Raw genomic sequence first — 11,476 nt, forward strand, 5'->3', positions numbered from 1 at the left:
TTACCATAACTTCCGTGACGCATACAATTCCCTCCCGCGCCCTCCTTTCGGCAAATCTGACCACGACTCCATTTTGCTCCTCCCTTCCTATAGGCAGAAACTCAAACAGGAAGTACCCGTGCAAAGGACTATTCAACGCTGGTCTGACAAATCGGAATCCACGCTTCAAGATTGTTTTGATCACGCGGACTGGGATATGTTCCGGGTGGCCTCAGAGAATAATATCAACGTATGCGCTGATTTGGTGAGTGAGTTGTACCCACTGTGACTATTAAAACCTACCCTAACCAGAAACCGTGGATAGATGGTGGCATTTGGGCAAAACTGAAAGTGTGAACCACCACATTTAACCATGGAAAGGTGACTGAGAATATGGCTGAATACAAACAGTGTAGTTATTCCCTCCGGTGGTGTCCGTGACATGGCTGGTTTTCGTTTTGAAGTCCAAGATCGTCTGTAGACCCTGCCATATACGTCTCGTGTCTGAGCAGACAAACTAAAACACCTTTTTGCCCACTTTGAGGATAATACAGTGCCACCAATGCGGCACGCTACCAAGGACAGTGGGTTATCCTTCCCCGTGGCCGATTTGAGCAAGACATTTAAACGCGTTAACCCTCGCAAGGATCCCTAGCCGCGTTCCACAGAGCATGCGCAGACCCGCTGGCTGGTGTGTTTATAGACATATTCAATCTCTCCCTATCCCTGTCTGCTGTCCCCACATGCTTCAAGATGGCCACCATTGTTCCTGTACCCAAGAATGCAAAGGTGACTGAACTTAATGACTATCGCCCCGTATCACTCACTTCTGTCAACATGAAGTGCTTTGAGAGACTAGTCAAGGATCATATCACCTTCATCTTAACTGTCACCCTAGACCCACTTCAATTTGCTTACCGCCCAAATAGGTCAACAGATGATGCAATCGCCATCACACCGCACACTGTCCTATCCCATCTGGACAAGAGGAATAGCTCTGTAAGAATGATATTCATTGACTATAGCTCAGCATTCAACACCCTAGTACCCTCCAAGCTCATCATTAACTTGAGGCCCTAGGTCTCAACCCCGCCCTGTGCAATTGGGTCCTGAACTTCCTGACGGGCCGCCCCCAGGTGGTGAATAGTAGGAAACATCTCCACTTAGCTGAACCTCAAAACTGGGGTCCCACAAGGGTGTGTGCTCAGGCCCCTCCTGTACTCCCTGTTCACCCATGACTGCGTGGCCATGCACGCCTCCAACTCAATCATCAAGATTGCAGACGACACAACAGTAGCAGGCTTGATTACCAACAATGACGAGACAGCCTACAGGGAGGAGGTGAGGGACAAACTGAAATGGACAAACTGAAATGGTCCACCCACACAGACAGTGTGGTGAAGAAGGCGCAACAGCGCCTCTTCAACCTCAGGAGGCTGAAGAAATATAGCTTGTCACCTAAAACCCTCACAAACTTTTACAGATGTACAATTATGAGCATCCTGTGAGCTGTATCACCGCCTGGTATGGCAACTGAACCTCCCACAACCACAGGGCTCTCCAGAGGGTGGTGTGGTCTGCACAACGCATCACCGGGGGCAAACTACCTGCACTCCAGGACACCTACAGCACACAATGTCACAGGGAGGCCAAAAAGATAATCAAGGACAAAACCACGCGAGCCACTGCCTGTTCACCCAGCTACCATCCAGAAGGCGAGGTCAATACAGGTGCATCAAAGCTGGGACCGAGAGACCGCTTCTATCTCAAGGACATCAGACTGTTAAACAGCCATCACTAGCACAGAGAGGCTGCTGCCTACATACAGACTTGAAATCATTGTCCACTTTAATAAATGGAACAGTAGTCACTTTAATATTGCCACTTTAATAATGTTTACATATCTTGCATTACTCATCTCATATGTATATACTGTATTCTATACTATCTATTGCATCTTAGCCTATGCCACTCTGTCATTGCTCATCCATATATTTGTATATTTATATATTCGTATTCCATTCCTTTACTTAGATTTGTGTGTATTAGGTATTTGTTGTGGAATTGTTAGATATTACTTGTTAGATATTGCTGCACTGTCGGAACTAGAAGCACAAGCATTTCGCTACACTCGCAATGACATCCGCTAACCATGTGTATGTGACCAATAAAATTTGATTTGATTTATTATTAGATCCTTTGTTAAGCTAGCTTGGTGCCAAACCAAGACAGAGGTATTACACAAGCTCTACTGCTGCAATGAGACAGCAGCTGCATCTCAATGGTCTAACGTGGCATCCTCTCTTCCCCTCCTTTCTTAATTTGCACTTATCCAAGAGTTGGAACTGTGTTAATCTCAATAGTCTAAAAAAGTATCTTTCTTCTCATTTCTCCTTCCTCTGCACTGATCGGACAACAACACGTCTACCAAGTATTTTTGCTTTCACCAGTCCAGCTCTTTCACAACAGGAGAGGAGCAGAGAGGACAGGACGGAACCCTGCTAGTACATTAGGCTTCTACGGTACTACTTTACCCCTATGTAGCTATGACTCATATGAAATATGTTTGTCATATATGATATATCTAGTTGTATTTGAGCTGTGAGTAAACTCAGTTACTGATATGCCAACTAAATCAAAACCCACTCTCACACAACCAACAACTCGTACATCAGTGAACAATACAGAAATATAGTCCAAAACCTGCTTTCTTTATGGAAAATAACCAAATGCTCTCCTTCAATACAATAGAATATCACTCTCAATTACGAAATAAAACGATTTGACAGATTGGAACACTGTCGTTTGAAATGGTGAGATGTTTTGGACTTTATTTATGGGGCCATAAAGAGGCCATTACAGTACAGTATGCAAACATCAGCAAGTGTTCACGCCGTGCTCAAATCTTGATAAGACTGCGACAAAGAGCACCATGCAGCACCAGCATCTTCACTTTCACAACACGCTGTATGGAGGCTCCTCTCTGTGAAGGACACCATCACTGCACCCCTCAAACACACACACTTATCGGGAACGCACGCACACACACACGCGTGCATGAACACACACACACACACACACACACAGAGAGAACCACCATCAGTGAATTAAAACTGTTCCAGACACACTGAGTTGAGCTTAGTCATAATCATTCTGACCAATCAACAGTTTAGAGGAATGCTACTTCATCAGGAGATTTTCCCGAAAAAGTGAAAAGCAGCAAGAGCCCTCATCACACACACAAACACACACCATCTTCAAATCAGAGCCAAGGCACTTATACAATCATACTAATGGCCAATTACAACACTTACTGCTCTCAAATAGGTCCAACTTGACACTCAGTACAAACTACGAATGTACTTAAATATTTCACTGCAATTCAATCACATCTGATTAGCTCTGAAAAATAATTAATAACTGATTAGCTCAGGAAAAAAAAAATAATAATAATGAGTCACACTTTATTTGGATAGTCCATTGTAGATGCTCTACAGATGGTCATAACATCTGTTGATATGCAACTGTTTGCTAATGTTAGGGTTAGGTTTGGAATGAGGGTTAGAGTAAAGGTTAAGGTTAGGGCTAGGACAAGGGTAAGGGTTAACTTGAGGGTTAGGATAGGGGTTATAATATGTTATTTTCATCAACCATTAATTCATTAATTCATTAATGTAATTATTACAATAAATAAATCCATTCTAGCCTAGATACAAATGACTTAGCCTGCACAGACATTACTTCAAATCCATAATATATTATCTTGCAAATAGCTTTGGAACAACTATTATCCTATATCAAATATATATAACACACAAATTAAAAGTTTTGCAGCGACTATTCAGCATCACTGAACATTACAGCATATTGTATATAGGCTACCCAATCCCGCAAACCTTTGACTTGGGTATCAACTTTACACTGTAGTCTAGTTGCCTACCTACCTACCTACCTACCTACCTACCTACCTACCTACCTACCTACCTACCTACCTACCTACCACAAACATATTGTACAAGCTTAGAATAGAACCCATATCAACACATCATTGTCCATGCGCTCGTATGATAAAATATAACATAATATCACTGTGTTGAATGATGACGAGCTAAACTTTCCACAGACGCGCTCAGAGCATCCTATCCGCGCGCCGTCCAGTTAAGTACAGTAGCCTACCGCCGCAGAACTATCAAAAGACCCAGGGTACTCACTCGCAATCACATGGACACACCAACGCAACTATTCCTCCAGCGCCAGAAAGAGTAAGAGGGGACGAGTCAGCGAATTCTGTAGAGACAAGCCACTTCACGTCTCTTGGGTACCAGACTTCTTCAACCATTTACACTAGTTAGAAAATAAAAGCTTTATGAAATCATTTGTGTCAGATTTAAACCAATCGGCAGACACGTGCGTGAGGTTTTAGGAGGCAGCCAATGGATAGTGCGGAAAGGGAGACGTGGGCGGGTGGAGTGTATATTTTCTCAGGTGCTCATTAAAATATTAAGTGAGTTGCAGCGGGGACCCGGGACTGGGAGATGCGATGGTTATTCGGCTAAGAGGATGCTTCAATGCCTTTACATTTCATCCTCATCATGATTCATACTTGCGTACAGAATCTGTGAAACTTTTATACTCTTTACATCTTATATATCCAAATATAGGCTGTAGGATAACCGTTTTCACCAATCAAAGCATGTTGTCTGCCCCTCATATGTAATGGCAATAATCCAAACGCAGAAAAAAACACATCCATGTGAAAATGAATTCCACTCAAAAATAGGCTTAACTTTTTGCAGCTCAGGTGCTATTGGTCTGTCTAGTTTGCCACTATTTAAATTATGGTAGCATTTTATGATATGTTACCTGCAGTAGCAATCCTACCGCAGGGTCATTTTTATAGATAAGAGAATCTCTCTGCTCTCAATTTGCAAGGAACATATCACAGACTGTGGGTAGAAGAATAGAAACACAACATTTGCACAAGGCATAGGCTTGTACTTCAGAATGGCAGTACCCTCCAGTGAACTAAGTAATGTTACATCAAACAGTGTTATAACACTGAGCAATCCTGCTCTCTCTGCAGTCACAATTTATCTACAGAGAGCTAAGTGAGGAGATTGGAATTGAGTTGGTGCTGCTCAGACACTGATCAGACTAACACGCACACGTGTGTGTGTTGCTGCTGGTCTGCAGTTGTATAATTCCCTGGTCATGCTCTGATGACCTAGCCTCCCTGCGACCCCCAGCGAAATGAGATGTGTGGTGTGTGTGTCTCTCTCTCTCTCTGTGTGTGTGTGTGTGTGGTGTGTGTGTGTGTGTGTGTGTGTGTGTGTGTGTGTGTGTGTGTGTGTGTGTGTGTGTGTGTGTGTGTGTGTGTGTGTGTGTGTGTGTGTGTGTGTGTGTGTGTGTGTGTGTGTGTGTGTGTGTGTGTGTGTGTGTGTGTGTTCGCGCGCTTGTGTTTGTATGCACTCCCCACTGAAATGAGACGTTCACTTCTTCAAGGACGTCTCCCACCATAATTTAATGCCAGTGAGGTTGGGATGCTTAAAACACACAAACTACTGAGGTCATAAACTTAGTAAACCTATATACACTATATACTGTATACAAAAGTATATGGACACCCATTCAAATTAGTGGATTTGGCTATTTCAGCCACACCCATTACTGACTGGTGTATAAAATCGGGCACCCAGCCATGCAATCTCCATAGACAAACATTGGCAGTAGAATGGCCTTACTGAAGAGCTCAGTGACTTTCAACGTGACACCGTCATAGGATGGGACCTTTCCAACAAGTCAGTTTGTCAAATTTCTACCCTGCTAGAGCTGCCCCGGTCAACTGTAAGTGCTGTTATTGTGAAGTGGAAACGTCTAGGAGCATCAACGGCTCGGCCGCGAAGCGGTAGGCCACACAATTTCACAGAACGGGACCACCAAGTGCTGAAGCGTAAATATCGTCTGTCCTCAGTTGCAACACTCACTACCGAGTTCCAAACTGCCTCTGGAAGCAACGTCAGCACAAGAACTGTTCGTCAGGAGCTTCATGAAATTGGTTTCCATGGCTGAGCAGCCGCACACAAGTGTAAGATCCCCAACACCAACATCTAGTGGAAAGCTTTCCCAGAAGAGTGGAAGATGTTATAGCAGCAAATGGGGGACCAACTCCATATTAATTCCCGTGATTTTGGAATGAGAAGTTTGACGAGCAGGTGTCCACATACTTTTGGTCATGCAGTGTACCTCTGTAATATACTGTTATACACTGTGTGTGTGTCTGTGTATGTGTGTGTACTGTTATTGTCTTTAACATACCGTGTAAATCCCTATGTCTTGTCAATTAACCATCAAATAAAGAAAATGATTTGGAACATAAATAATATATAGAGAATTTTGATCTTTCCACACTATTCTTACAGACTTTTAAAAGTAGTTTAATTTATCATTTGAAAACAGGAAATTCCTGTAAAATTATGTAAGCAAAAAATATAACATCTCCAGATGGAAGTTCATTCATATTGTTTTTATCTGCACAGCAAAGTTCAAAATACCTTGTAGGGTAGAAGTACAAGCCAACATTAAAGAATGTAAGCAAAATGTGTTGGAACTTACCTGCAGTTCAGGTTTACTCTGTGTGCTATTCCCATGTGGCTGGTTACAATGTTATTTATGTGGGACACTGGGATACAGTGCTTTCAGAAAGTACTCATACACGTTGACTTATTCCACATTTTGATAAATGGGGGGTGGCAGTGAACAGCAATCTTCAAGTGTTTCCACAGATTTTCAATGGGATTCAGGTCTGGGCTTTGGCTGGGCCATTCAAGGACTTTCACATTCTTGTTCTGAAACCATTCCAGTGTTGCTTTAGGTGTATGCTTGGGGTCATTGTCCTGTTGGAATGTAAATCTTCACCCCCAGTCTAGGATTGTTGGGGATGGTATTAGATTGGTGATGAGCTGTGCCTGGTTTTCTCCAGACATAGCACTTTGCATCCAAGCCAAATAGTTACATTTGTTTCATCAAACCACAAAATCTTATGATTTTATGATCTCAAAGTCTTTCACATGCCTTTTTGCAAACACCAGGAGTGCTGTCAATTGCCTTTTTCTCTGGAGTGGCTTCTCTCTGGCCACTCACCCATAAAGCCCAGATTGGTGAAGTGCTGTAGAGACTGTTGTTGTTCTGTCAGGTTCTCCCATCTCAGCCAAGGAACTCTGTAGATCTGTCAGAGTGGTCATCGGGTTCATGGTCACCTCCCTGACCAAGGTCCTTCTTGCCCGGTTGGTCAGTTTGGTCGGGCGGCCAGCTCTAGGCAGAGTCTGGGAAGTTCCATATTTTTCCCAATTCTTAATGATGGAGACCACTGTGCTCTTGGAAACATTCAACACTCTAGAAATTTTTTTACCCTTCCCCAGATATGACTCATCACAATTCTATCTCAGCGATCTACGGACAGTTCCTTGGACTTCATAGTATAGTTTCTGCTCTGACATGCATTGTCAACTGTGGGACTTATATAGACAGGTGGGGTTCTTTCTAAATCATGACAAAACATTTTAATTTGCCACAGGTGGACTCCATTCATGTTGTAGTGACATCTCAAGGATGATCAAAGGAAATTAGATACACCTGAGCTCAATTTGGAGTGTCGTAGCAAAATGGTGTGAATACTTATGTAAATATATATTTATGTATTTCATTTTAAATATATTTGAAAAAAATTCTAAAAACATGTTTTCCCTTTGTCATTACGGGGTATTGTGTGTGTATATGTGTGATAATTGTTGTTGCTATTATTATTTTGAATTCAGGCTGTAACATAACAAAGGTGGAATAAGTCAAGGGGTATGAATACTTTCTGAAGGTACTGTATATCTATGGTTGAGTGATTGAGGCGTCTTTCAGTTAGAGAGTGACTTTTCCTCAGGGAGACATAGTGACAAACGTCAGACTGGAAAAACCCTGGAAACAATGTATTGCCCACACACACGCCATTCTAAATCTATCGCTCAATGATAGTAGGACTTCCTGACTCTGTCGCAGAATCAGGGTCCTGCGTGAGTTGAGTCATGGGAAACATGTGTGTGTGTGTGTGTGTCGTAAATTCCACTTCCTCTCCATCAATTCCCGATCTTCCCCTTACTCAGCTAATAAACCCCTGCATCTATCACCCACACTCATAGACACCGTTCTAAGACCGTGCATGCCCTTTCCCCTGTTGGAATTATCCTGATCTTAAAATAGCAGAAGTCCTTTTTCAGGAGTTTTACTACGGTGAGAAGAAATGTCCCTCTCATAGTGGTAGGCTGTCTAGTGCTACAGCATTTTGATTAATCTCTTCTGAGCTCTGTTATCAACGACTGTATGACTGCAAACACAAAGACACACACACACACACAACCCCCATCTAGACACACACACTGTGCTCATGCTGTGATGAATCTCCTCTGTGCAGGGCGGTGAAAGGGAGAACACTTCTCATATCATTAAGCTTTAGTAATGGTCCCCATGCAGTGAACCCTCTGGCACGGTGACTCTCACTCTGCTGGCTAACTAGCCTGCTATGGGCTGGGGAGGGATGGAGAGTGCAGGCACTAGATGGCTAGGTCGGAAGGGACATAAATGGTCATACAATTGACTATTAACTGCACACTATTTACTGGAAGCACAGTGCAGTTCACCAGGCTGAATTCTAAGACGTTCTTGCCCTGCAAACTGCTCTGGATGAGTGCATACATTCATATATATTCCCACGCTTTTACACCACAAGACAACTAAATTGTCACCCCGTGTGTATGTATTTTTAGATCAGTATGTGCATACAGTACCGGTCAAAAGTTTGGAAACACCTACTCATTCAAGGGTTTTTCATTATTTTTACTATTTTTACATTTGTTAAACAAATCTAAATATATTTTATATTTGCGATTCTTCAATGTAGCCACCATTTGCCTTGATGACAGCTTTGCACACTCTTGGCATTCTCTCAACCAGCTTCATGAGGTAATCACCTGGAATGCATTTCAATTGATTGTGTGCCTTGTTAAAAGTTCATTTGTGGAATTTATTTCCTTCTTAACGCGTTTGAGACAATCAGGTGTGTTGTGTTAAGGTAGTGGTGGTATACAGAAGATAGCCCTATTTGGTAAAAGACCAAGTCCATATTATGGGAATAACAGCTCAAATAAGCAAAGAGAAACGACAGTCTATCATTACTTTACGACATGAAGGTCAGTCAATTCTGAACATTTTAAGAACATTGATAGTTTCTTCAAGTGCAGTCACAAAAACCATCAAGCGCTATGATGAAACTGGCTTTCATGAGGACCGCCACAGGAAAGGAAGACCCAGAGTTACCTCTGCTGCAGAGGATAAGTTCATTAGAGTTACCATTCTCAGAAATTGCAACCCAAATATATGCTTCACAGAGTTCAAGTAAAAGACACATCTCAACATCAACAGTTCTGAAGAAACTGAATGAACCAGGCCTTCATGGTCAAATTGCTGCAAAGAAACCACTACTATAGGACACCAATAATAAGAAGAGACTTGTTTGGGCCAAGAAACAAGAGCAATGGACATTAGACCAGTGGAAATCTGTCCTTTGGTCTGATGAGTCCAAATTTGAGATTTCTGGTTCCAACTGCAGTGTCTTTGTGAGACGCAGAGTAGGTGAACGGATGATCTCCGCATGAGTGGTTCCCACCATGAAGCATGGAGGTAGAGGTGTTATGGTGTGGGGGTGCTTTGCTGGTGACACTGTCAGTGATTTATTTAGAATTCAAGGCACACTTAACCTTCATGGCTACCACAGCATTCTGCAGCGATACGCCAACCCATCTGGTTTGCGCTTAGTGGGACTATCATTTGGTATTCAACAGGACAATGACCCAACATACCTCCAGGCTGTGTAAGGGCTATTTGACCAAGAAGGAGAGCGATGCAGTGCTGCATCAGATGACCTGGCCTCCACAATCCCCCAACCTCAACCCAATTGATATAGTTTGGGATGAGTTGGACCACAGGGTGAAGGAAAAGCAGCCAACAAGTGCTCAGCATATGTGGAAAGTCCTTATGTGGGACTGTTGGAAAAGCATTCCAGGTGAAGCTGGTTGAGAGAATGCCAAGAGTTTGTAAAGCTGTCATCAAGGCAAATGGTGGCTACTTTGAAGAATCTCAAATATAAAAAATATTTTGATTTGTTTAACACCTTTTTGGTTACTACATGATTCCATATGTGTTATTTCATATTGTTGATGTATTCACTATTATTCTACCATGTAGAAAATAGTAAAAATTAATTAAAACCGTTGAATGAGTAGGTGTGTCCAAACTTTTGACTGGTACTGTACGTGGGTGTGTGAGCGTGTGTGTTTGTGTGGAATGCATGTGTGCATGTGCGTGTGTGTGTGTGCTTACATGCTCGCACGTTTGTGAACCAGGGTTCTAGAGCCCTGGGCTGAGTGCTGAGATCACGCTTCATACGCATGGGCTGCCTTCCAAATAACACCATGCATATTCCCTTTATAGTTTATTACTTTTGTGCAGGACCCATAAGGCTACGTACTGTAGGGTATTAGGCTGCCGTTTGGGACAGAGACATGCTGCTTGCTTGGTGTGTAGGTTTAGCCACCGACAGGGAGCTCAGTAGATCACCTTTCTCTGACAGCTCTCTTAAATGTCCTTGGCAGACCCCCCCTCCCCCACCCTCTCTCCCTCCATTCACCTCTTCCCTCCCTCCATCCTTTCTTCCCTCCATCCGGCCCAGTCTGGATGCTGCCATATTTCTCTCTTTCTCTCTCCCACTCTTTCTGCACTCTCTCTTCACCCCTTTAAACCTCTCTCTCTCGCTCTCTCTCGCTCTCTCTCTTTATCCTTGAAATTCCTCCTGTGCAATGCCTATATTCTTATCAGTAAAGTAATACAACAATTTGGAATACTGTAGGTGTAGATGCACCTTCCTAATATTGAGTTGCACCCCCTTTTGCCCTCAGAGCAGCCTCAATTTGTAGGGGCATGGACTCTACAAGGTGTCGAAAGCATTCCACAGGGATGCTGGCCCATGTTGACATCAGTGCTTCCCACAGTTGTGTCATGTTGGCTGGATGTCCTTTGAGTGGTGGACCATTCTTGATACACACAGGAAACTGTTGAGCGTGAAAAACACAACAGCGCTGGAGTTGTACCGGTACCCCCTGTATATAGCCCCGCTATTGTTATTTACTGCTGCTCTTTAATTATTTGTTATTCTTATCTCATACTTTCTTCTCTGTATTTTCTTAAAACTGCATTGTTGGTTAAGGGCTTATAAGTAAGCATTTCACTGTAAGGTCTACACCTGTTTTATTCGGCGCATGTGACAAATAACATTTGATGTGATTTGAAACGTTCTTGGCACACTCAAACCGGTGCGATGTCACATTACACCAGGCCTGGGCAATGGCCGGCCAAGGGGCCGGCCAAGGGGCCGTATGCGGCCCGCGACCTGATTCAA

This window comes from Salvelinus namaycush, chromosome 4, assembly GCF_016432855.1.
Source record: "Salvelinus namaycush isolate Seneca chromosome 4, SaNama_1.0, whole genome shotgun sequence".
Lineage (NCBI taxonomy): Eukaryota > Metazoa > Chordata > Actinopteri > Salmoniformes > Salmonidae > Salvelinus > Salvelinus namaycush.